Source organism: Apteryx mantelli, chromosome 23 (genome assembly GCF_036417845.1).
Source record: "Apteryx mantelli isolate bAptMan1 chromosome 23, bAptMan1.hap1, whole genome shotgun sequence".
In the NCBI taxonomy this organism is placed as follows: Eukaryota; Metazoa; Chordata; class Aves; order Apterygiformes; family Apterygidae; genus Apteryx; species Apteryx mantelli.
The window spans coordinates 7,897,176-7,920,626 of record NC_090000.1 but is presented as its reverse complement, the minus strand read 5'-3'; the positions used below and the strand labels follow the sequence as shown (position 1 = coordinate 7,920,626).

At 51.3% G+C, this 23,451-nt stretch overlaps 1 protein-coding gene across 1 annotated transcript in view; it reads right to left on the bottom strand.

Annotated features, from left to right (window-relative positions):
* Positions 1–6,524, bottom strand: part of ETS1 (ETS proto-oncogene 1, transcription factor) — a 66,996-nt gene extending 60,472 nt beyond the window's left edge. The window contains exon 1 of the mRNA XM_067310002.1: positions 6,451–6,524. The gene's annotated coding sequence lies outside the window, so the exon portion shown is untranslated. The remainder of the gene's footprint in view (positions 1–6,450) is intronic.
* Between the last annotated feature and the right edge of the window lie 16,927 nt (positions 6,525–23,451).

The following is a 23,451-nucleotide window of genomic DNA, read 5'->3' as shown; positions in this document are numbered from 1 at the left end:
AGTCACCCTCAAGGGCACTGTGGGAGCAGTGACCAGCCCCTGTCCTCCCTGACTCCGCGTCGAGCTGTTCCTTCCCCGTGGCATCCTGAAGCTGCCAGTGCTGCTGCTCATCCACCCCCCTCCCAACCCCCTGTCATCACTCTGGAAGCCCCTGACAAATATGCAAGCATCACCCCAAAACGGGCAGCATCCTTCCAGCGTTCGCCCAGCCTCGTCCAGGAGCAACACCCTGCTCCCAGCAGGATCCTTCCCTGCGCAGCGCTGATCCCTGCTGACACAAGAGCGCAGCTCCTGCCTCCAGCTCAAGTGGGAAAGGAGCTCAGCGCTCGTTCTCTGGTGATGACCCAACATGCAGGGATCTCCCTTGGGTTTTGGCTTTCAGAGGAGAGACAGGGATTTTTTCCAGAGTCAGGCAGGAAACAAATAGAGAAGTGAAAGCCTGGATTTTTGTCATTCTGTTGCTTCAGTGCAAATAAACCTTCCCAGTGCTGACTTGCAGGTTACTTTGGGGGATGCAGAGGGAGGGCAGCTAGCTCTCATAGGGTGGCCTTCACCTGCTTTCCTCGCCTGTGAAACAACTAGGGTCCAATACAGGTCAGACACTGAGCTCAGCACCCGCTTTTATGAAGGGCAAATCCGTAGCTGCTCAGCATCCTGTAGAAGGCACCCCTGCCCCTGGGGAAAGGGCCAAAAGGGACTCGGACACCACAGGCAACCCATGGTTTGGCAATTCATCCACAAGGAAGAGAGGGATCTTTGCTTTTCACTGCTGGATCAGAGTCCATGTTCTTAATGGAGAAAATTGCACATGTCCTCCAACAGACCCAGAGCGCCCATTTACAGCAGGTGTGACAGGACTTAAAGCGGAGCCAGCGAAACACCCAAAGCTGGCCAGAAAGAAAAAGGGTCAAAGAAACCTCTTCCAGCCGGGCTACAAGCAGCGCCAAGGCTGCGGCGCTTGCGAGAGGCTGCGCCGCCTCGCCGGCCGGAGGACGACAGCAGACCCCAGCAGAAAGGGCTCATTCATTCCCGTGGGCCGGAGCCGCTGCGGCCCGCCAGCGCCCGGCCGGGGAGGGCTGCGGATGCAGGAGGGGGGGAGCGATGAGCAGCAGGTTGGGCAGAGGCAGCTACCCGGAGGATGTTGTGCGCTGCTTTTGTTTCGCCTCGGCACGAATTAGCATCCGCGGCGGCGGCTCTCGCTCGTCCCGCCGCCATGGCAGCTCACCCCGTCTTTTTGCTGGAGCGGCTCTTTTTTTTTTCCACCCCCCCCCCACTCCATTTCCCTTCACCTTTCTCCACCTCCTCCCTTGCCCACTCCTCATTTATTAAGGAGGGAGAGGACAGTCCGGCCGGTCCGGGAGAGCCGTCACGAGCTGCCTGAGAACTGCTGTCGGGTGCCCCGGCCGCAAGCAGATGTGCCTGCGCCGTGAAAAGGCGCCCATTCATCTCGGCGGAGAGCGTGCGGGGGAGGCAGCGGCGCTGGGGGAGGGGGGAAGTGTTGGAGGAGGCTGAGAAAAGGAAGGAGGCCGCAGTTAAAAATAGGATAAAAGGACATGAAAAAATGCAGATTTTTTTTTTTTTTTCCCCCCCTTAAGCTTCACTTGGAAAATGTGCTGCAGCTGGAGAAGCCATCGGGCTGAGCCCGGTCGGCTTTCGCCTTCCCCCTCTCTCTCTCCCCCCCCTCCGCAAACCCCCATTCCTCCGAGCGTGGGCCTGGAAGATGGCCCAGAAAACGCTCACGGAAACAACTTTCCTCTGGGGAACTCCACTAGGGACCAGGCAGGGAGAAAGAGCAGGTCGCGCAGCAGAAGAGGGAGCAACGTGGGGAAGAGCAGGGCGGGCTCGTCGCAGATGCAGGCAGGCAATCCCCCCGGGATTCCTGATGGCCGTCCAGGCTGAGCCAAGAGCCGGGCTCGGAGAGAAGATCGGCGCCAAAATTAGCAGGGTGGGGGCAAAGGCCACGGGCACGGGGCGATGCAATGCCGTGCAACGCTTTGCTGCAGACAAAAGCCTCCTTTTTCTGCCGAACCCAACACGACTCTGCTATGGCTCGGCCCGCAGGGACCCAAGGTAAGATGCCCACAAAGCACCATGGGGTTGGATGCAGCTTTGCTGCACTGGGGACGTGCCATCCCCAAGCTGAAAAGCCCCACACATCCTGGGCTGAGAGATGGCACCAAGCTAACGTGGCCAGAAGGCATCTGGACCCTCAGCGGGTACCTCAAGTCTCCATGCACCATGCCCTCCTGCAGCATCTGGCCTCAACTGGGTGCTGCAGGTCTGCTTAAGGTGATGCCTTTTACCCATGACAGTGTCTTGGTGCGGGAAGTCTAACTGAAATGAGCTTTCACAGTGGCACTAGCCAGGGATGCAGAATCAAACTCACAGCACTGCTGTTCTCCTCTAGTAAAGACTTCAATTTCATTTCTTGTTATGCAAATCCCCAAGCCAATCCCATTTTCCTCAGTGAGAGCAGGATCGCTCCCGCAAATGCTCTCGTACCGTCTGAAAGGCTGAGAGCATCTTCAGTCCAAAGGTACTAATTCAGCACAGCAACAGTCATAGAAACTTCTTCATCTAGAGTCATTTCATCCTCCTCTTGCCATTAAAAACAGTTTTATCTCCCCTATCACTACAGAAAATAAACCAGTTCATAGTGGAAAGGGCTGTCAAAATGACCTTGGCTCAAAAAGGCAGCGCAGCAAGGACTATGTCAGTGTCAAAATCATAATATTGTTATCAAACCTTTCCCTCCGCTTCATTTTTATGCCTAACCTTCTGGATACCAAACAAATGAGAGACCCACGGCATCTTCCAACCTGCCTGAGATGCCTGGACAACAGGAGGGAAAGGTCTGTTCTGCTACCGGCTGCCGCAAGGCCTCAGTTTTGGCCATGAACAGGTGGGCAACAAGTTTATGATCTCTTATCTTAAGTGAGCCACTTGTGTCAGTAGCTGGTAGCAATTTCTGGGCCCCTGTGGCCACGTCTCCCTGAGGAGCCCTGGATAACCAGTGTAGCCATAGCAGAGATCTCAGACGCTATTACCAGCTGGTAATAGTAGGATACTACTACCCAAGGGATTAAATATATTTAGCCAGATAGGCAAGGAGAGGAGGCAGCCGGCTGCTTCCTCCGCAGCGTGACAAAGCCAACCCTGTTTCCTAGCTAGGAAACGGCCTGAGCTGATCTCCTGGGGTCCAACGACCCAGCGGCGCACAAGCTCCGTTCGGCGCTTCTGCCCTAAAGCACGCCGACGTCCTGGTGCGAGGTGCGACTTTCAGCGTCCCTCAGCCGCCGGCAGCGCCGCCGCTTAGCTCTGCCTACGAGCCTCACGGCAGACACACAGCACCCTTAACTTTGGGCCGCCGGACAGCTCGATTAATGCGCTATCTCCTCTGCACTCCTATTCCCATCTATCCAAGGGGATAGAGCTAGTTTTCATAAACAAGCAGTAGCTCCAGTCTTGCAGTTATTTTCCTTCATCTTTGGGATGCACTCCTTACTTGCTACAGACCCAATCTGGGCCGATTTTCTGGGCGGTAATGCTATACACTGCAGATTGTGGTAGCAAACTAACAAGTAAAACCAAATATATTCCTTTTGCAAATTTTTGCCTTAAAAAAAAATTACAAAAAAAAAAATCTCTCTTCCTAACCAAATCTTGTCTGCATGATCAAACCAGATCCAGGTCAGGCTTTCCTTATCCATATCACTGAATAATCTTATCTGACTTCAAGCACAGTGTAAATAAACTCACCCAAGCTTCAAAGGCAACATATCTTGTCTAAATGCAAGGAACTCTACAACTTTTAGAAGTGTTGTGGGTTTCTATTGTGAGAGGATATATTCACACTTGCATTTTTCCTTGTTGACTTGTTTCTCTTACCAACACCAAGACCATGAAAACCAAAATAGCCTCCAGCACATCAGAAGAATAGATGACAAATGAATGGTTCTAATGCGCACCGAAGCACAAAGGAGAAATGAAAGAACGTTCCTAGCAGTTTATACAAATGAGAGTTTCCTCTCATTTAAAATTAGAAAATGCCCTAGACTGAAGAAACAACAGCACAAAGAAGAAAATCAGAGAAAGAGTACCTTGCACTGCAACCGGAAGAACTGAAAAGTCATTCTTAGGTACTGAAAGAGACTTAGAGGCCTATTCTACCAGTTCCCATGTATTGAAAGCTTGATCTAAACCTGTTGAAGTCAACAGCAGCTTTTTTACTGACTTTACTGAGGTTTGAACCAGGCTCCAAACTTTGCAGCAAGAGATTTCACAGACCCAGCATGGGGTAATGAAGATCTGGGTTGTAGATATGTTGGTCCCTGGAGAGAGCACTTTCACAGAAAAGGGGAGAGGGTAGGGAAAAATGCAAAGAGAACTTTCCAGGCACAGATTTGCAAAATGTTTGAGTAAATCCAAATGCTGCAAGGGCAAATTTCATCAGAGCAGAGTTGACATCATGCTGAGAGAGGTCACCCACAGGAGTTGAGCAAATAGCTGAAATAAGAACGGCTGGGAATAGACATCGGAGTTTTGCTCCAACCACAGGCACAGCTCTCTGTGTCCATCTCTGGCTAACACGCAAGTGTTCACCAAAGGAAAAAAAAATCTGAAATGCCTGAATATTTGCCAAGGAGAGATTTCAAACTGCACATTTGACCGCAATAGTCACTGGTTCTGCTGAACTCTTTAGCTGCAAAGAGTCTCTAAACATCAGGGCTTTTTCCCTCCCAAGGGGCCGATGTGCATAACTAACGAGCCGGGAACAAGTCACAGAAGACCAGCACATGCCATGCAAAAGCTTACATGGGATTTAAGTGCTTCGCGATAGGCTTATGTGGGACTTAAGCGAAACATAAACTTCATATTGGCCCTTCGCAAAGGTCACATTCATGCAACTTGAGCTCTTTTACTTAGTTATATAGTTGGCCTGTGCCACAGTGTACCTCAGCCCTCTCTTTTGCCATGGTACGTATGCGGAACTGAGGCCTGGAGGCACATCCTCCTAAAGCCACTATCAAGCCCAGACCTGCTTGCTGTGGACAGGGGAAGCCTCCAAATCATAAGGGTCAGCGAACATTGCACACTCCATGGTGGAAATAGGGCTTGCACCAAGGTCCAAAGCTCTTTGCTAAAGCCTAATCTCTGGGTAACCCTGCCCCATCCCCCTTGCAAGCATGAGTACCAACTGCCCACTCTGAGATCTGCACTGAGTCAGTTGGTAATACAAGAAGCAGCCCAAACTGCAAGCTCAGCTTTAAGATTCACGGGCTGAACAACGTGCAGGGCAAGAATTAGTCACTGGCGATTTTGTAACGACTTTCAATTTATGAATACGTTTGAGAATCTTTTCATCTAGTCAAAGTCAGTGAATTGCCTTAACTGCACAACGGTGCAGCCCTGATAGCCCAGTATGACCCACACAGCTCCAGCTGAGGTTATTCTGCAGCACCTGAACACCCCCCTACCACCACTGGGAGCAAGAGAACAGAGTTGAGCTACAAGGGCAAGAGACCCAGAAAGCAGACCCAGCAAGTTATTGTAACACCAGAATTAAAGCTCAGGAGTCCCAGGCTCCCCGCCACGCTCCGTGGAGGCCACGCTGCCTTTCAAAAGCAACCCGCGAGAAGTCAGTCCAGCTAAAGGCTGCGCTAATGCTATCAGGAAAGCTGGAAACACTGAGGATGCACCCAGCTGGTGGGCAGATCCGACTTGCTCCTGCGCACATTATCCTCTCAGAGACCAAGTGCCTGCCAAGGCCCCACGGAGGAGCCTTGCTGTAACCAGAACTGCAATTCCTATTCCATAAGGGACACGCACGCAATCACACCCAGCAGAAGTCACCACCTGGAAGAGCAGAGAGGCCTGCCCCCAGCCAGGCACCCGCGCGAAGGAGGGGAGGAGCAAACCTCCCGGCCTTCAGCACTCACCACATCCCTTCCACCGCTCCGGCAGGAGAACAACCTTTAGTTAGGCTAAGCAGCGTTACGGCTTTTTCTGCTCTCTAGCCCCATCTCCACTGGGGGGGACCCTCACACAGTGTTGGCCAGGAGCGAGCAGTGAGACAGGTACGAGTCTGCTTTCCAGCGGCGATACTGTGTTAGACTCCCCATTGCTACTTAAGCTAGAGGATAAAATGCTCCTAATGCACAGCTGTTACAGCCTGCCTTATGTTAAGTCAGGCCTGGGGAGAAAAGCAAATGCAGAGTGTGGTAGGAAAAATGAGTCAAGGAGGACGTGAGCTGGTGTTGTAAAATAAGCAAGAGCATCTTGCTTATCCCTCAGCAGATGCACCCACAGAGCAGGACTTCAGAGACACCGGAGCTCCTCTTCCCATTTAAACACGCTGCCCAGGCCCACCCACAAGGGAAAGCAAACGCTTGCCCCGCTCACGTGCTCACGTCCTCCTTCTCCCCGGTTTTCGCGGAAAGGCGGTCCTACCTGTGCCGTAGTGCTCCAAGCCGGTGGGCACTTCCTGGATGGCGGCCTCATCCCAGCCTGGGTAGCACGTCCTTTGCTGGTAGCAGGTGGATTGAAACCCGCAGGTCATCCAAGGATCTTCATAGGAGCCGGCAGCGCCTTGCTTCTGAGCACAAGGGGGAGAGGAAAACATCAGCTCGGCAGGCAGGCGAGCGCAGAAGCAGCCGCCCCGGCAGCGGCAGGTCTCCGAAGAAGCCCTTCTCACAGAAAAATCACAAAAACGTGCGTTTTCATCGCCATTCAAATGCAAAGCAACAACAAAAAGGAGCGACGGTTTGCATTTTGGTTTCCAAAAGCCGAGCCAAGCAACACAGGGCGAAGGGAAAGGAAACCTCAGCCGAACGCGGGCGGCTCCGGGAACAGCAAGCTCAGCTCCGCGGACCCGAGGAATCCAGAGCGGGCGGCAGATCCCAGCCACGGCGCCGGCTCCGCTTCGCCCGCCGCTCGCCAGCTCGGATCGCTGAGGGCGGCGGGGAGCCAGGAAGCCTCGTGCCGAGGCCGGGGGCACGGAGGCTCCCGGGGGATGCGGGGCTCCGGCCGGACCGCCGCGCGCCAGCAGAGGGAGGAAGGAGCCCACGGCTTCCAGCGGCTCCCGCTCCCGCTCCCACCTCGTGCGGGGTGAGGGCGAAGGTGCCGCCGCTTGGCCGGGCCTTGGCTGCGCCGAGCGCCTTCCCGCTCCGCCCGCGGCCCCCTGGAAGCTGCGATTTGTTGCAACTGCTCCCTTTTCTCGTGATACAGTTGCTTCCCGGGAGGAAACCTCCCCGGGGGAGGCTTGCGGGGCCGCTTCGGCCAGGCCGCTCTTTGGAAGGCCCCGGGGGCTCCGCGGGGAGGCCGCCGCCACCACCAGGCCCTGGGGACGGAGGAGGCCCCTCGGAGGCCGAGGCCCCCTTTTGGCCTCCCCGAGGCCTCCCCGCCCCCCCTCCCCCGCCGCCACAGGGACCCTCCGCGGGGTGAGGCGGCTCCAGGTGAGCGGAAGGCCGCTTATGTACGCGTTACTGCACATGTGCTAGACAGAGTTAAAAAATATAATTATTAAATAACTGTATATCGTGTAATAAAACACAATACAAATTTTATATACTGCTTATACGATTTATATAGGGTTATAAACACACGTAGGGCATCTGTTTATATATTAAATGTGCATATATGCATACAGAGCTTATCTGTAATACATATATATAGCATATATTACACACACACGTTGTATGTAACAAGAATTATAACCTATTTTTGTGAGAAATGTATCTATATACACACATTTTATTATATAAAAATATTTTTAGATATAAAAATATATTAGACTTTATAAAAATAACCTCAGGATATCATTTTTGTTATATTCTTATATATATAAAATATAGATATGCATATTTTATATACACGCACGCACACAATATGTTATATATATTTAATATATACATTACATATTTTATATGCGTGTGTATATAAGATATGCAAGTGTAAACTATACCTATATATAAAACAAATATTTTAGATGGTTTTTATATACATTTTATACATACACACAGTATATATACATATATACATATACATACATATGTATGTATTAAAAATACTATATGTCTATGTGTATATATATATGCATGTGTATGTATATTCACACATATAAATCCAGGATATTGTTTTTCCCTCAATTCATACCGTTCTTTTCCAGGGAAAATAATTTTTTTTCATTTCCCATTAACGCTTCAAATGCCGAGCCTGTGCTTGGGCCTGCGTAGAGGAGAGGTGCTGAGCCACGTGAGGGATCTTTCCTGTGTGAAAAGGGCCTTTTGTCCCTAATTTGGTGAAAACTTGGCTGTGCAGCGAGTCGTCTGCGTGGCCTAACGCCTCGCCTCAGAGCTGTAGCTCTGACCTGGTCGAGGGCCCGAAACATCAGCCAGCGCTTCTCTGCATAAATGCCTGTTAACGCGATTTCTCTAAATAACAGCCTAAATAATATCTGGCTAAATAATGTATATTTATATATAAGATGCTCTGAGAAAGCAGGTCGTATTCAGGCGACCGCTGCAACCGGGGGCACTAAGAGCAGCCCCCCCCGAGCCCCACGGCGCGGCTGCTCCGCCGGGAGCCCCGTCCCCCAGCCCCACGCACGCACTTACATACTAATACACGTTACACTTGACCAGCCGCCTCGGCCAGCCGAGAGAAAACCCACTCTCCGCTGCCATTAAAAAATTAACCCAGTCTCCTCTCTTACCATCACTCCAGGGCGAGCCAACGGGTAAGGGGCCGGACTGCCGATGGTTGTGTCCATGTAGTAGCTCATCATCCTCGAGGTACCTGCGGAAATGGAAGCGGATGTTGGGTGTCCTGCTGCAGAAGCCTGGCACGGCACGCAGGCTGACGGCGTCGGCGAAACCCACCGTATAACCGGTGCTTTGCCGCGGCTGCCTAAAGGTAGGATTAAACTATCGTCTTTAATTAGTTTAAACTGGAAAAGTTAAGAGAAAAAGATCTGCATTAAAAGTGGATTTTGTGACTGAGTGTGTATATATTAACTACGCAAACCCATTGGTATAAACTGTGATGGGATCCTGATGACAGTGAATGAATTATCAGCTGGAACCTGATGGAGCTACTCAGAGGATAGATGAGATCATGTTTCCTTTACCGTAAAAATGTTGAGAAAAAATTGTTTCCCTTTTTTTTTTGGACAAAAAAGCCAGTTTGTTGACATCAGCACTATTCCTGTAGAAGTTTCTCCAAAACCAATTTGTTTTCAGCAAAAAACTTCTCCATTTTCAAGAGAGGTCTTCTGGAGGAAGTTTCTTCCTGCATTAGCTTGTGTTGCCCTTGCTGTAGCTCTCCCCTGAGCTGCAGAGACCCCGGGTCCTACTCCTGACTAATCTGCAGCATGGCAAAAGTCCATCTCAGCCCAGAGGAGCATGTCAAAGTTTCACATGTCACTATTGGCATGGGATGCGCTCCCCCGAGCAAGACTTTCTACCGGTGCTGTTCACTAGGTGGGAATTTTAGTTATCTGCTGGCCTGCTCGTGTGGGTGAGGTGGAGGAGCTGAAATCTAGCTCTCTTTGCCAATAGGTGGATGTTTCTCCTCTCCTTTAAATGCTCAGGAGAGAACACAGGGCCGATGAACTTTGCATTTGGTGGAGTATGACTGAACGGTGCTGGAAGGAAACAGTAAAGGGGGAATAGCTGGGAAGGACTCACTCAGGCAGGATATGACTCGGAGCCGGAGGGAACGGCTATTTTCATCGCACTGGTACACAGCACAGCCTGAGAGGGAAGAGCTGCCACTGCTGTCTCCGAGAGCACAGCAGCACGGGCTCCTCCAAAATACCTGCTGCGCGGTTCCTGAAGACCTCTTGTGCCACCGAGCGTACCCATCGCGCCCCAGCATAGCTCCCGCACCCGCTCCGAGCCTCCCCCTCGGCTTGCTCCTCGCCCCGGGGACAGGGCTTAGCATGCGCCCTGCGATGTCGAGGCAACCGGCAGGGCTGGCTTCAGCCGTGTCTCACTCACCGCTGCAGGAGAAGGTCTTGGCAGGGGCTCCAGATAGCCTCTCCCCACCGTGCTGTGTGACTAATGGCCAAATGCGAAACACCTGCGCGCGTGTGCGTATTAAATTATTATCATCATTTCCTGCTTATTATTGCTAACTTTTGCTCTAACGCCAGCATTTTTTTTTTTTACTTCTCTTTTTTAACACAGTTTAATTCACAAAACTGAAAACTACCTATGTGGTGAAAGAACAACTAGCACACTTCATTTTGCACTTACAGCAACCCAGAAGCACACACACTGCAAGTTACTGTGGCTGAGAAGCCTTAACTCATCCGCTTGCTTCTGAGCACATCCTCGTGCACTGTAACTAGGCATTAAAAACATGTTTAAATCTCCTTGCAGCTGGGTCGCCCTGCAGCTGGGTCAAACCGAGAAGGTGCATGGAGCCCATTTCTGCCACTCAGCTAACGAATGGTAAGTCACAGGCCACGGTAACTCAATCCCGTTCAATCACGCGCCTGTCGCCGATCCTAACCTGAAACGAGTATAACTATGTCACATTGACATGACTGGTCTCTCTCTGGCTCAAAGTTAGGATGAATGTTGCCAAGCTGTTTGTTCCCAAAACAAGGCAGACACTGCAAAATGAAGGGAGGCAAAGAAATCACCGGGTTGGCCCAGCTATTTCAACACCGCACACTCGTGCCTGAGAGCAAAGAGCTGCACAGCAGTAACCATGAGCAGCTTTTTTTTTTTTTTTCTTTCTGCTTTGCAGCTTGTGCAATAAGCAATCGTTTTTTCTTGACCAAGACACCTAAGTCACACCGGTTCTTGAGAACTGCTTTCACGCCTCGCTGAATATCATTTGCATTTTTCTCAGGATGCCTGACCGTCTGAACCTTCCAGCAAAGGGCCGCACGTTAACGCTCAAAGCGGCATGCGCTGCGCTCACAGGAGAAGCGCTAAACCCATCCTGACACCCAGGACAAGGCTTCACGCGATAAAGAATATCAATAAGATTGCCACAGAGCTTTAATGCAGCTCTGGTAATCTGATGCCCCTTACTGGGAAAGGGGAGCTATCGTCTCTAGCCCAGAGATTTATAGCAAAGGCTGTTTGCTTTGCTATTTGTTTCAGGGCTCAGAAACACAGTGCAACTTGGGCAACCAAAGCTTCTCAGAGCTGTGGCCATTCAAGGCAGGTTCGGCTAAAAATACACATTAAACTTGGCCCCTCCCAAAGGCTGACACGGATTTGTGGGCGACCGGGCTCCAGTTACAGGACAAAGAGGTGCCGGCATTAGGCTGCAGGAGGGATGGAGAAGACCAACCCTGCGCTTAGCAAAAAGGCAGAGCAAGCGAGCAGACACACACCCAAAAAATTATGCTCTGGGCAAATAGGTACGCAAAGTTGGCAGCAGGAGGCAAGATGACTTCAGAAAGGGAGCTCTGGCGTGCTTTGTCCGGGCTAATTTTAACAGAACTTCCACCACTTCCCATAGGAAACTACTTCACAGCCCAATACATCTCTCACTGTCAGCAAGTTTCCCTGATGTTCGGGCAATATTTTTCTTCTCTTTAGCTTCCTCTAATACGAGCCTCAATAGTTCCTCCCCTCCCCTCGGACGCCGGGAGGTGGCTTTAATGACCGCTCAGGAGCTTGCGGCCCAGCTAACTCCTGCCCTCAACGCCAGCGTTCTGCACGTCGGGTAACTCGGCCAATATTAGGGAAATGACTGCAGGCTTTACACTAAGATAATCAAGAACCGCAGCGTGCTGAGAACTGTTAATAAATAAAAGCGGGATCCGAACCATTTGGTAAAATCCTTAATGACTTAACAGCTTGACTTCAGGCTTATTGTTTGCTATTATTATTTCAGTCTTATTGTGAAAACATGTGTGGGAGAAACAGCATTTTTTTTAGGGCTTGATCAAATACCCGCCAAAACTATTAGACTCTTGGGTCATTTCTAAGCTAAATTAAAATTTTCATTCCATCCCTCCTCTTTTACAGGAGACTTTTTTTAATTAACTACCAACTTTAGTGTGAAAAGGGAAAAACTATTTTTCCTCCCCATGATGAACACACTCACCTTTGTGGAAGTTAGGAGGGAATTAAAAATATATATTAAAGCAAGGCTAACTTTGTCTGCTGTGTTTACGAAGACTCTTCACAATATTCCCATAAAGGATCTTAGTATTATACCGTTTAAAAGATGGGGAACAGGGAGACAGAGCGAGACTGGAGGACTTCCCTGCAGCAGAGACAAGGCCAGCAGCACTCCTCTCCGTCTCCCAGTTTAGCTCTCTGTGCACGGACCCCCCCCTGCCTTTTCTAAAAGCCCAGGACTCAGATTGCTCCCCAATTTCTGGGTCCCAGGGCCATGCTCAGCCTCTGCCCATCCCCTGTCCATCAGTCCCAGGCTGGCATCTCAGTTAAAGTGTCACATGAGGGTACCACGCTTGGGACAGCTGCAAAACAGGATCCAGGCGCTTTTCTCCATCCCAATAAACCAAGAAAGTTCCCCTTCCGCTGGCTTAGGCGGGGAGCTGGGAGGAAGGGGCAACACTTGCAATCCCATCGCAGCATTTCTGTCCTCAAGGACCTGAGCAAAGTCTTTAAAAATTGCACACCTCCAACACAACCATCCTCCATGGGCTGCTGCATGGGCGGCTCGCTGACCCAAAGCTGCTCAGCGATGGCCATTTTATTTTTGCATCAAGTAATAATTTATCATCTGCGAGGGGGTGGGGAAAACAGCTCATGGAAATGACATTCTTCCGCAAGGTTTTAACCCGTGAAATGCTGGCATTTTCCAGGCGGTCTGCCAATTTAAGTCCCAGGAGAAACGGTGTTTGTAGCTCTGCTGGTACATTAAAAACTCATTCAGTTCATCAAACCCTGGCACCAACTTTAAAATAAAAGGAGCATCCCTAATGCAGGGATGCAAGCAGTACAAACGAGCATGCTTCACTTGCTGCAGAGAAGACTATTTACAAAGCATGCTTTTTAACAGATCGGCCGCTTGCTGCCTCCGTTTCACATCACGGGAATTTACATTTATTATGATTTTGAAACTTAGCAGCAATCGCAAAGATAATACCTAATTTACTGAGGGGAAGCCAGGAAGAATGGTAAATAATGAGGCTATGGTAAATGCAGCCAGAGCCCTTCTGCACCCTCTGCAAATACTCAAAGCGATAAATGGCTTGATGTAGAAAGTGAGGGAGAGAGGTCGAGTATCTGAGCCCCTAAGCCGCTATCTTAAAGCGGCGGCAGCGATTGCCGTTGGATTAGCGGCGCTTCAAGGAGGTTGTCCGCACTGTTTCTGGGGACGGCGTGACCAGGAGGGGCAGGGAGGGGGCGGCTTGTCAGCACATCGCTATCTGCTTTAACGCTGTGCCTTTGCTTTCCGCAGTGGCTGCCAGATCTGAAGCAGATTTGAGGGTGCCTTAAGAGCCTTCCCACTTGGCCGGACCAACTCTATCCGGGCTGGATTACAGCACTAGCGAGACAGTGCCAGGACGGTAAGGTTTGGACCAGCCAGATACACACATGCACACACGAGCCCTTGCTTCCTGAGCTTGGCTTTCTGATTTAGACTTCTCCTTTACCCGACTCATTAGTCCACGAAAAAAAAAATACTAGCTATCGCTATTTTATGATTAAGCTAAAATAATGCCACCATCAACAGCACCGTCAAATCTATAGTAAACTGACACCTGGAGGTCATGCCAAGGACGCAGGTTTAGGTGAGACACTAAACCAGAGCAGCCGTCGCCATTAAATCGTGCCGCTCTCTCGGATCATAACAGCTATTTGCAATTGCAGGAAGATGTGAACGGGAGGGAGGGGGCAATTAGGTCACCTGTTATTCACACATGCATTTCCCTCTATGAAGGAACAGACTTAAAGCACAACATCATGGACCAAATCCTCAAGTGGGCAAAGTGGAGTGGGGAAGAACCGGATACGTTTCTCATTATTCAGTGAGAGATCGGCTGCCCCAGAGCAGCCAGCTCTGCTGGTGCTTTGAAAATCCCAGCGGGCACCTCTCAGCCCCGTTAGGTATCCAAAGGGCTTTAGAAAGTTCGATCACGCTTAGTTTTCTCTGTGCCTCAGCTTGCCAAATGTGCAAAGGGGGCAGCAGCCCCGGGGGTGCTTGGTGCCTCTGAGAGCACGTGGGACCCTGAAGCACAGCAGTGAGGCAGAGGGCAGGTGACACAGAAATACCGATGCACAGACGTGCACAGATATTGGATGCACAGCAGACTTCCCTAAAAAACAAAGCTGCCGGACAAGCACTGCTGTTCCCTGCTTCCCCAGGTGAAGATGCCTGGGTAGCTCAAAATATCGGGCTTGCCAGAAAATTGTTTACATGACGTTCAGGGGCAAGATAAAAACCAGCAGAATCAGAGGCAGCACGAACAGCCTGTAACCAGGAAACCACGCCGGAGCCAGCCCACAGCCCCCAAAGGTGTCAGTTGACAGCACTGGATGGGAAGTCGATGGTAACTGTAACACCAAATGAGTGGCCACATGCAAAGCAATAATTTAGAGGCTAATAGGAACGTGGAAGGCCTTGACTGTGCTTCTTGGGGACTCACAGCTCCCACTGGCTTTTTCGGCTGGGTAAGAGGAGCAGGATTGTGCCCTTCCCAGGGAATGGCAACAGCATATCCGCAAATCCCGTGGCTGCCACACATCAGGTCTCCTAGCTCCAGCTGCTCCCAAAAGCAAACGCTGGCCCATGTGGCGTTTTCTGCCCTTTGGAGGATACCATTAAAAACACGCGGAGGTGCAGAAACAACCCCCTTACAAGCAGTCCTCCAGAGACAGAAATCAGGGGGGCGAAAGCCAGCCCCCGCGCAGGGCTGTGCTGGCTGGGGGGAGCTGAGCGAGCATCTGAGCCCGGGCGCTCCGCTTCTCCCCCTGCCTCGCAACGAAAACAAACCAGCCAGCATCAAAAAATAGGCAACTCGAAAAACAAAATGAACTGCAAACTCAGCCGACTGTAATGCTGCCTAGAAGCAGCCTTCCACCCCTAGGTGAGGAAAACAATAGCGTTCTCCTAAACATACATATAAACTTTATATGCTGTACAGAAAACAGGGATTTTTAGGGGGAAGCATCAGCTCAGATATTTGCAAAATCCCGCCGTACTATTAGCAAACACACGAATCAATGACGGAGTGAAACTGCTAATGGGGAGAGCAAAAGTAAATCATCAGCAAAACAAATCTTAGATGTTCTGAAAATGAACACAGGTACCTTACAGCCCGCAAAAGAGTTTAAAAGGAATCTCTCCCCGCCGTCACTTACTACTTCTCTGAGAGACCGGGGAAAAAGGTTACGTCCTCCACGGCTTGCCACACTTGTCTCCGATCTCTTCCCAACTACCTGGTGCTATCCTCTGCGCTGGAGCGGGAGAGGATGGAAATACCATGGTGTTTGCAGCAGGGCCGCCTATTCAAAGGGAGGGGGAGTGGTCAGCCCCGCATCCAGGGCGGTGGGAAAGGCGAGCCGCGCTCCACGCCACCGCCGGCAGCCGCCACGGACGGCCGGGATGAGCCACCTCTCCGGCTGGCACGCCGCACGCTGCCGGCCGGCGGAGGGGGTGGGATAAAAAGCACGTTTCTTGGTGGGGGGAAAGCCCCCCCTGAGCCCCCCGCCGCGGGGTGGCTAGCGGCCTCCACGCAGCTCCTGCGTCAGATTATTTCTGCGAAGCGAGCTTGGCGCGTTTTGCAAGTGTCAGTCAGTTGGGCCCCGCAAAGTCCTTAAGAAGTGGAAATTATTCTTTCAGGGAGGCTTTAAAAAGGAGGTGTGCAGAGCACAGTCGGGGCAAGGGTCCCTGGAGGTGCCTGACACCAGAAACTGCTGTTTCTTCCTAAAAAGTCCCCTGGGCGCCTCTGAGTGTCCTGCTCACGTGCGCGTCCCAGGGCTCTGCTGGCTCCCTGGGGCTTTTGGGTGCCTCCCTCGCCCCTAAGCCTGGGCAGGATCCGGCCACGGGGCTCCCCTGCTCCCGCAGACTCAGCCTGGCAGCCTGCTCCGAAACCCCCTCTCCTCCCAGGCGTGCCGAAGAAAGTGATGGTAGCCGCTGCTTGCTTTTAAAAACATAGAGGCTGAGGCGATCTCCCCTTATTTAAGGTAGCATATTGCAGGGCGCGCTGCAACAGCGCTGGGAGCTGCTGGTTTGGTCCCCTCCTCTGACCGAGGTGGACGGCCCAAACTCGCAGTGTCCCCGGGGTGGCTTTTGACGCAGGCGCTGAAGGCGGCTGCGGGGTGGTGGGACTCTCTGGAGAAGCTGCGCGGGATGGGCACGGCCAGAGCTCTCCCTGCTGGGCCCGTGGCTGGGGAAAGGGAGGGGGCCAGAAGCACAGGTTGCAGCTGACTTGCTCCAAGGATTTCGGTGTAAAATGCCCAGACAACTCTGGGAGAGCAGGACCTGGGGTTGCCCTCTCCTAGCACCTCCGCGTCCCCCTCTCCGGCCTCCCCAGCCCTCACGACGAGGACAGGGACCTCTCCAGCCCCAGCGCTGCCCCCAGGTCCCAGACACAGGAGGAAGCGCCCGTCTTGCTCTGCCCGCCAGCCAGGCTGCCTTTTCCTCCAGGAGAGGGCCCCAGGCGGAAAATCCGCTCAGGCTCAAGACCTGGAGCCGAGTCACGACGAGTCACGACGGCTGCGTGAGCAGCGGCGCTGGCCGAGCCCCCGGGAGCAGAGGTGAAGCACCAGGGTCCCAACCCCGCTCACGCAGCAGCCGGCTAAGGCTCACGGATTTTATCCAGAGCTCTGAGACCCAGAAAAAACAGGCAAGGAGCTGAGTTTCCCCCTCGGTTTGTTCCTGCTTCCTGAGCTCCCTGCTTCGCTCCGGATGCCCCCGGTTCTATGGGCATACGGAGCCCAGCAGCTCTCTCCAGGCTCTCGCTGTCCCCTCGGAAACAGCAGCCTAAACACCAAGGCTTATATATGTGCTACGCTGAGGCAACAAGTCTGTTTACGGAGAAAACAGCAGCCTGGGAACAGCTACTCTGCTTTCCCCTAGAAATCCTAATAGAGAACTTTAGTGCAGCAGTGACAGTGGGGACACTGCCGTGGGACTCAGCCCTTAGTACCTGGATAGAGTGACACAGTAATGCTCTGCTCGCCGCAATATTTGCAGAAGCGGACAGTTTTCGGGAAAGTTTGCAGCATCTTCACAATACAAAAATGCAGGCCGTACGTCTAAGTGTTGTCGCTGGAAATCCAGGCTGAAGCACTGGTCAGTCCGGGGAGGGAGATAACTCCTGGGGGCCTCCTGGCCCGGTCCAAACGCTGGATACTCCCAGACACACAGACAATTGCAAAATGCAGACCAAAACAATATTTGCAGAAGCTGTCAAGTGGATAATTTCTGCCAGCACCGGCTTCTATGGCATCGACTGCTGCCAAATGCTTCCTAGAGAAATTAAATATGCAAAACTATCTCTCACAGACATAAAGGACTCTCCTGTTCTTCGCCTCCCGGCCTAGGAGACACTGGTTGCTCAAATGCATATAGTGACAAATATGGAAGCAATATTTATGTGCATAAAACTATTAACAGGTACTTTGAGGATTTCCTCAAGCTCCTAAATGAAAAGTGAATTTCCATTTTAGCCCTTCCCTTAACTTAGAAACATGCCGCAACAGGTGGCATGAATATATGTTACCTGTTGAACTTGCAGCACAGACCCCGCTTGTAGCTATTTTAACTCAGGAAATTGTTTACAGGGTTCCTTCTTCTCAGGAAGGTTTCCAGACTTCTGGGCTTTGAAGGCTCGGTCACATCTGAGAGCCAAAGGGAGGGAATTCATCCAACAAATCAGTTTTTATCTGGGCAACTCTTTCCCCAAGGCTGCAGGGTAGCCCTGCTGGCAGCTGCAGACAAGATGTCTTTCCCAGGGTGGGCGGGTTTGCTCTGGAGCAGACGGTTCTTCAGATGCACTAATCTATGTATTAATAGCCTCTGTACACGGCTGTCCAATTGACTGCGTGTCTGCAAAATGGAGAGGCTTCTGGGTTAGCTGTTCTTTACGACGCGGCACGGTGTCTGCTGCGCGCAGACCGCCTCGCTCCTCTGCGGCAGGGCTTGCACGTGGACGCCTGGTGCCAGGGTCACTGGTGCCACTTTGGTCACCTAAGCCAGTCGCCTCAGCTGGCAGCAAAAAGATAGGTTATATTTAGGGTGGTTCATGGAAGTTATCATAAAACCGCTGTGTATAAAGAAGGACTTTCAATTCCAGATGGTTTGAGTTTTCTCTGTACTTGTAAAAAAATTAAATGATCCCTTAATGCTTAATCAAAGTAGTTATTAATGTTTTTACCAAACCTGAATTGTCTCATGAGTGTTTCTTGGGCTGTGCACTGGTCGGCTGTTTATATTTCAGTGGCACATAGCGAGCTCGAATGACATCCTGGCCTTCCTGGAAGGTGCTGGGCACATATGTTAGCAGAAAGGGCACCTTTTCCAGTGAGTTAAAGCATCTTTATCTCCATTTGGCAGGTAGAGGAACGGACAGAGAATGACAGTAGCATCACACTGAAGAAGGCTACAACCGGGGAGGATCACTGAGGGTGATGGGATGAATGAAGAAAGCATCCACATCACTTTATGGATCTGTAAGTATCATCATTCCCGTATGACACTGGAAAAACAGAGTAGGAGCTGGTAAAGTCACCCTGAGTGCCTGATCCTGTCCACTATCGATTGGTGTTACATGGTGGCCCCAGTACCAGGGAGCAAAGCATGGGGAAAGCTGGTTTGGAGGGTTGTAGCAATTCCCAGGTGCTATTTGCACTGGGAAAAGACAATACAGCCAGATTAAGGTGTTGCCCTTTGCAAAATACAAAAAGCTGTGGTTATTTGATTGGGTGGAAGTGATCACTGTTGAAGGTGAGCAGCTTTGGCCTCCTTGCTGCCCAGATTCAATGCATCAGCAGCCATGGAAAGAAGATGGATCCAGAAAGTGGACAGAGCCCCAAAAGAAACCTCTGGGGGCTTGTAAATGTTACAGCAGGTTTACCCAGGCCGCAGCAGCATTCCCTCCTGACCCTCCTCGCAGCCAAGACGATGGTGCGTCGCATGTGCCACAGATGCTTCAGCAGTGGTCCACGAAGAGCCGCACGCATCTGGCCGCCAGGCGTGGAGGCTTTCCGTCGCTGGCTAGCCCCAAAGGCAAACCAGAGTGGCCAGCGGAGCTCGTCCCTCCTGGCCCAGCAGGCAGAGAAAGGGACGGAGACCTGATCAGTTGTTACCCCCGGTGCCTCCTTGTGCGCAACCTGGGCACATCAGCAAGCCCCATCCAAGCCGAGGGGAAACGTGTACCCTAGAGCCCGAGGATGGGGCTTTGCCAGCCCTGGGTCAGGCGGGAGCTCAGATCCCCGGTCCCGGGTACATGTGATGGGCACAGGATATAAGCTAAAAAGAAAGGCGATTCTGGGGGCATCCTGAATGCTAAAACTGGTCCACACGTGACTTTTGTGAGGCTATATTAGGTTAGAAGCTGCTACAGATAAATCTCCTTCATATGGACTGGGTTAACTGCTATAAACTTATTCATATGTGGTTTATCTTACTTCTCTAAGGGGCGCAAGAACTGTGCAGCAAGCGGCTTTAAATAATCATGGGGTCTGAAGATGTTAGAACAGTTTGGGTGTGATACGACGTGTGGAGAAATTCCTGCATTCTACTTTGAGTTTTGATTTTTAACACAGCCTCCCTCTCTACATATGACTATAAATATATACATATGCATACATGTGTGTGTGTGTGTGTGTGTGTGTGTGATAAAACCGAAAATAGCACTATCTCCCGTCAAAATTTTCATTCTGGAAGAGGAAGTGAGAAATTTCCACTCAACTCTCAGGGCAATGTTAAGCAACATCTCTAAGGAAGTTCTAGCCATAACATTACCAGTCGGAGCCCGTAAGATGCAAATTTGTGAATTTTGCCGTGTAAGCACAAACAATAATCAGTTTTCTAAGAGCCAACATAAAGATTATCATTCTAATCTCCTTTTTGCAGGTGCCTGCCCCATTCGCACAGTGGAAGGGTGTGTGGGAACTCCTGAAAGCTGTGATGAAAAGGTAAATCAATTACCATTTGTGAAAACGCTAACTGGAAAACCAGGTACCATTTACCAGTTCTCATGTCAAGAAAAATTAGACCTGTTGGTGGGGGAGGATATTTTTTATTAGACCATCTGATATACTCAGCAAAAACAGACAGGGTTTTGTCACACGTATCCGCTTTAAATCTGTAAGTTAAAATCCTTGTCCAAAATGATTTGATCTAGGACTATAAAGCCAGACTTCAGAAGTGCTCTTTTCCCATTCAAGTGTATAAATAAAGATCAGATTTAGAAAATGCTATCAACTAACAATTCCTGCTAGAATACATCTGGCCAGATTTCCAAAATGATTCAGCAGCCAGTTAATTACTTGCTCTGTATTACTTAACTTACTAATAGCATTGGGGTGAAAAGAGAGATATTTTTATTTTCTTTTATCTGTTGAAATATTCCCCTCATCTCGCTTTAGTGCAATGCAAAACGCTGATGAAAATGTCAACATTTTAAAAAAGTCAACTGCTTCTCAAGGCAGTCCAAAAATATATAAATGAATTGAGATCTCTTAACTGCTTCCCTTTGCATCTCCTCTTAAAAAGTAAGATTAATGCTGCAATGAAAATGTCTCATAAAAAAGACAATCTGAAAATAATAACCAGCTTATTATGATTCAACTGTGATGATAATGAAATGATAGGTTGTTACCGCTGTTGCTGTGGACTAAGGACTGCAAGTCTGAAATCTGGGTCCCGTTGCACCGGCGGCTCTATCTGACAGCCCTTTCCTTCAAAGGTGCTCTAAATTGAATTAACAAGGTGGACCATGAGCAGATGAAAGAGGCATACATATTATTTTGGGTTGGGGCCACTCGGCAATAGCACAGCGTGAAACTCGGCACTGTTCTCTTTTATGCGTTGGGGTCTGCACGGTACGCGGCCTTGCCCCGAGAGCAGGATGCGGTGGCTTTGGCGCCCTGGGTTGGAAAGACCTTCAAGCAGCACCTCCAAAAACGCTAGGGAAGGGCTGAGCGGTGGAAAGATCCCGCTTTGCCCTCAGGGCACGTCCGACCACAGGCAGCAGCGGGGCTGAGCCTCCCTTCGAGGCACTGCCCGGACACCCGGCTGCGAAGGGAGAGCTGGCCCTTCCTTTGGACCAGAGTTCGGTTTCCGTTTGTTTCCCCTCAAGGTGGTCTTCTTGATCCTGGTAGATCTTTTTTACTGCTGAGAGAGGAGCAGCTGAGCAGTGGGGCACGGCGCAGCGTGTCCATAAATCAGTGGTTAGCCCCGCTGTGTGATCCCAGGCCCGAAGAAAGGAGCGGTTGGCTTCCCAGCCCCACCGTTTCGTGACTCATCACTTGACTCAGTCCCAGCACAGCAGATCCTTTGAAGTTCCTAGGCTCCTGCTTTCATGGCTCACATCTTTCCAGTGTCAGAAATGCAGCTATGCGTGGGGTGAGGAGGAGGAAAAAACTCGAATGACGTAAAAATTAAGAGGGTTTTCATTGGTTATATGGCTAGTTGATAGACCTGGGAAATTTTCTTTTCCTTGAGGCCCTTTTACTTGTCAGACGGAGCATTTTGTTCTCCGTCAGCTGACAAACACACAATAGAATTTAACGATGTTTCCGTGGCTTTTACGATAATCTCCGGAGGCCCTAGCTGAAGTCCGTGCCCTGCAGGGTCCCGGTGCCGTACAGCGGTGCAGCCGGAGACAGGCCCTGCCTCGGCAGTTACGTGCTCGGCAAAGAAAATATTATTATCCTGTGTTTATGCTGGAGGAACTGTCGCGCAGGGAAGTTACGCGATGTGCCCAGGAGCCAAACGTCGACTGCGGGCGTTCCAGCATCGCGCTTCCATCGCCCTTCTAAACCCACCTAAGATTTTACACATCTTCCAAAATCCTTTTGTTACTGGCGCGCGCAGGGGGAAAAAAAACGGTAGCAGAAACGCGAGGCCCGGTTTTGTGGAAATGAGTTATGAACGTGTCCTTTACCTCTCTGTTTATCTTCCGCGCGGTTCCAGGTCAAGGCAAAGTTTGTCCGCGACACTAGGAAAAGATTAGGCTTTATGAGCAGCTGTAGCTTTTCATATGCAATTCCAGCGCTCCGCCGAGCGCGTTTGGACAGATCCTCCTTCGCCTGCGCCGTCCGTTAGCGGGGGAGCTCAGCCAGCCGGGCGGGATAAGGGGACGCAGGTGACATCCCCAGGGAGGCGAGCTGCTCCCCTTCCCAAAGGATGCCGTGAGCTCCAGGAGGAGCAAAGGGAAAAAAAAGAGGGTTTGCAGCAGCAGGCTTGATGCCTGGCTGGCAGCGGAGGGGTTATTTATGGCCCAGGCTCTGGATCGCGGCGCTGGGTCCCACATGTGAAGTGAAAGTGGAAGCGCGTGGGTGGAGGGGAAGCAGCCGCGTCTCGTTTATCAGCGCGGGGCCGAGCAAGTTTCCACCCAGCCGGAGGCCACGGGGTGTTTGGCGTCTCCCGAGGCGTTTTCTTCCCCCCCATGCACCGCTGAAACTCATCTGCGCTCCAGAGCCCGCTTGCGCGAGGCAGCGAGCAGGCACCGGGGGAGCCCGGGGGGCCCGCGGGCACATCGCCGTCCCCCCCGGGGAGTCTGCAAGGAGAAGCATCGCCCGGGGGGGGTGATGGAGATCCCCCCACCCAGCGCGGGCACCCAGCAGGGAGGATTCGGGTGCCCCTCGCTGCCGCCGCGCGGCCTCGTCCAGCCGGTGCGTTAGCGTGCCCGTCCTTGCCGCAGCTCTCCGGGAAGGCGCCCCGTGTCCCCCCGTCCTCGCGCGCGCCGAAGTCTGCGCTCGTGGGCGCGGGCCCGTTGGTTTTAAAGAGCGGGGGGGGACGGGGACGGGGAGGGGGGTGTCACGCGGGGGTTAGCTGATGGACAGCAAACAATCCTAATTTATGCAAAAAAGCAGTCTTGGAAAAAATGACGTTCCTGGTTGCCTGCGTATAGAATATACAGAAATCCTAAATAAAGGAGCCAAAGACGTTTCTATGAATTAGACCTTTATCCTTCCACCACCCCGGAGCACAGCCCATGAATTTGGGTGAGTTTGCCTTTTTAATTGCTCTGTCTTTCTAATGCAGGCTATTTAGAAACGGCCAACACAATGTCCCATTGGAAGTGAAACAGGTCACTTGGGCTGTGACTTTTATCTGGTTTTCCCCCATCCCCAGCTTGCCTCTTAGACAACAAACAAGCCTTTAACGTCTGGAAGCATAGCTTTGCTCTCAGCTTTGAAAGCACAGCACAAATCGCTGCTCGTGGTGCCCAGTGACGCATTTAAGGCCAGCCCATGTCCCGGCGCCGATTAATGATTCCCCCCTGCCCTTCCACCTGGTTCCCACGTGGCCATTCCCTCCCCTTTCTCTGCAGGA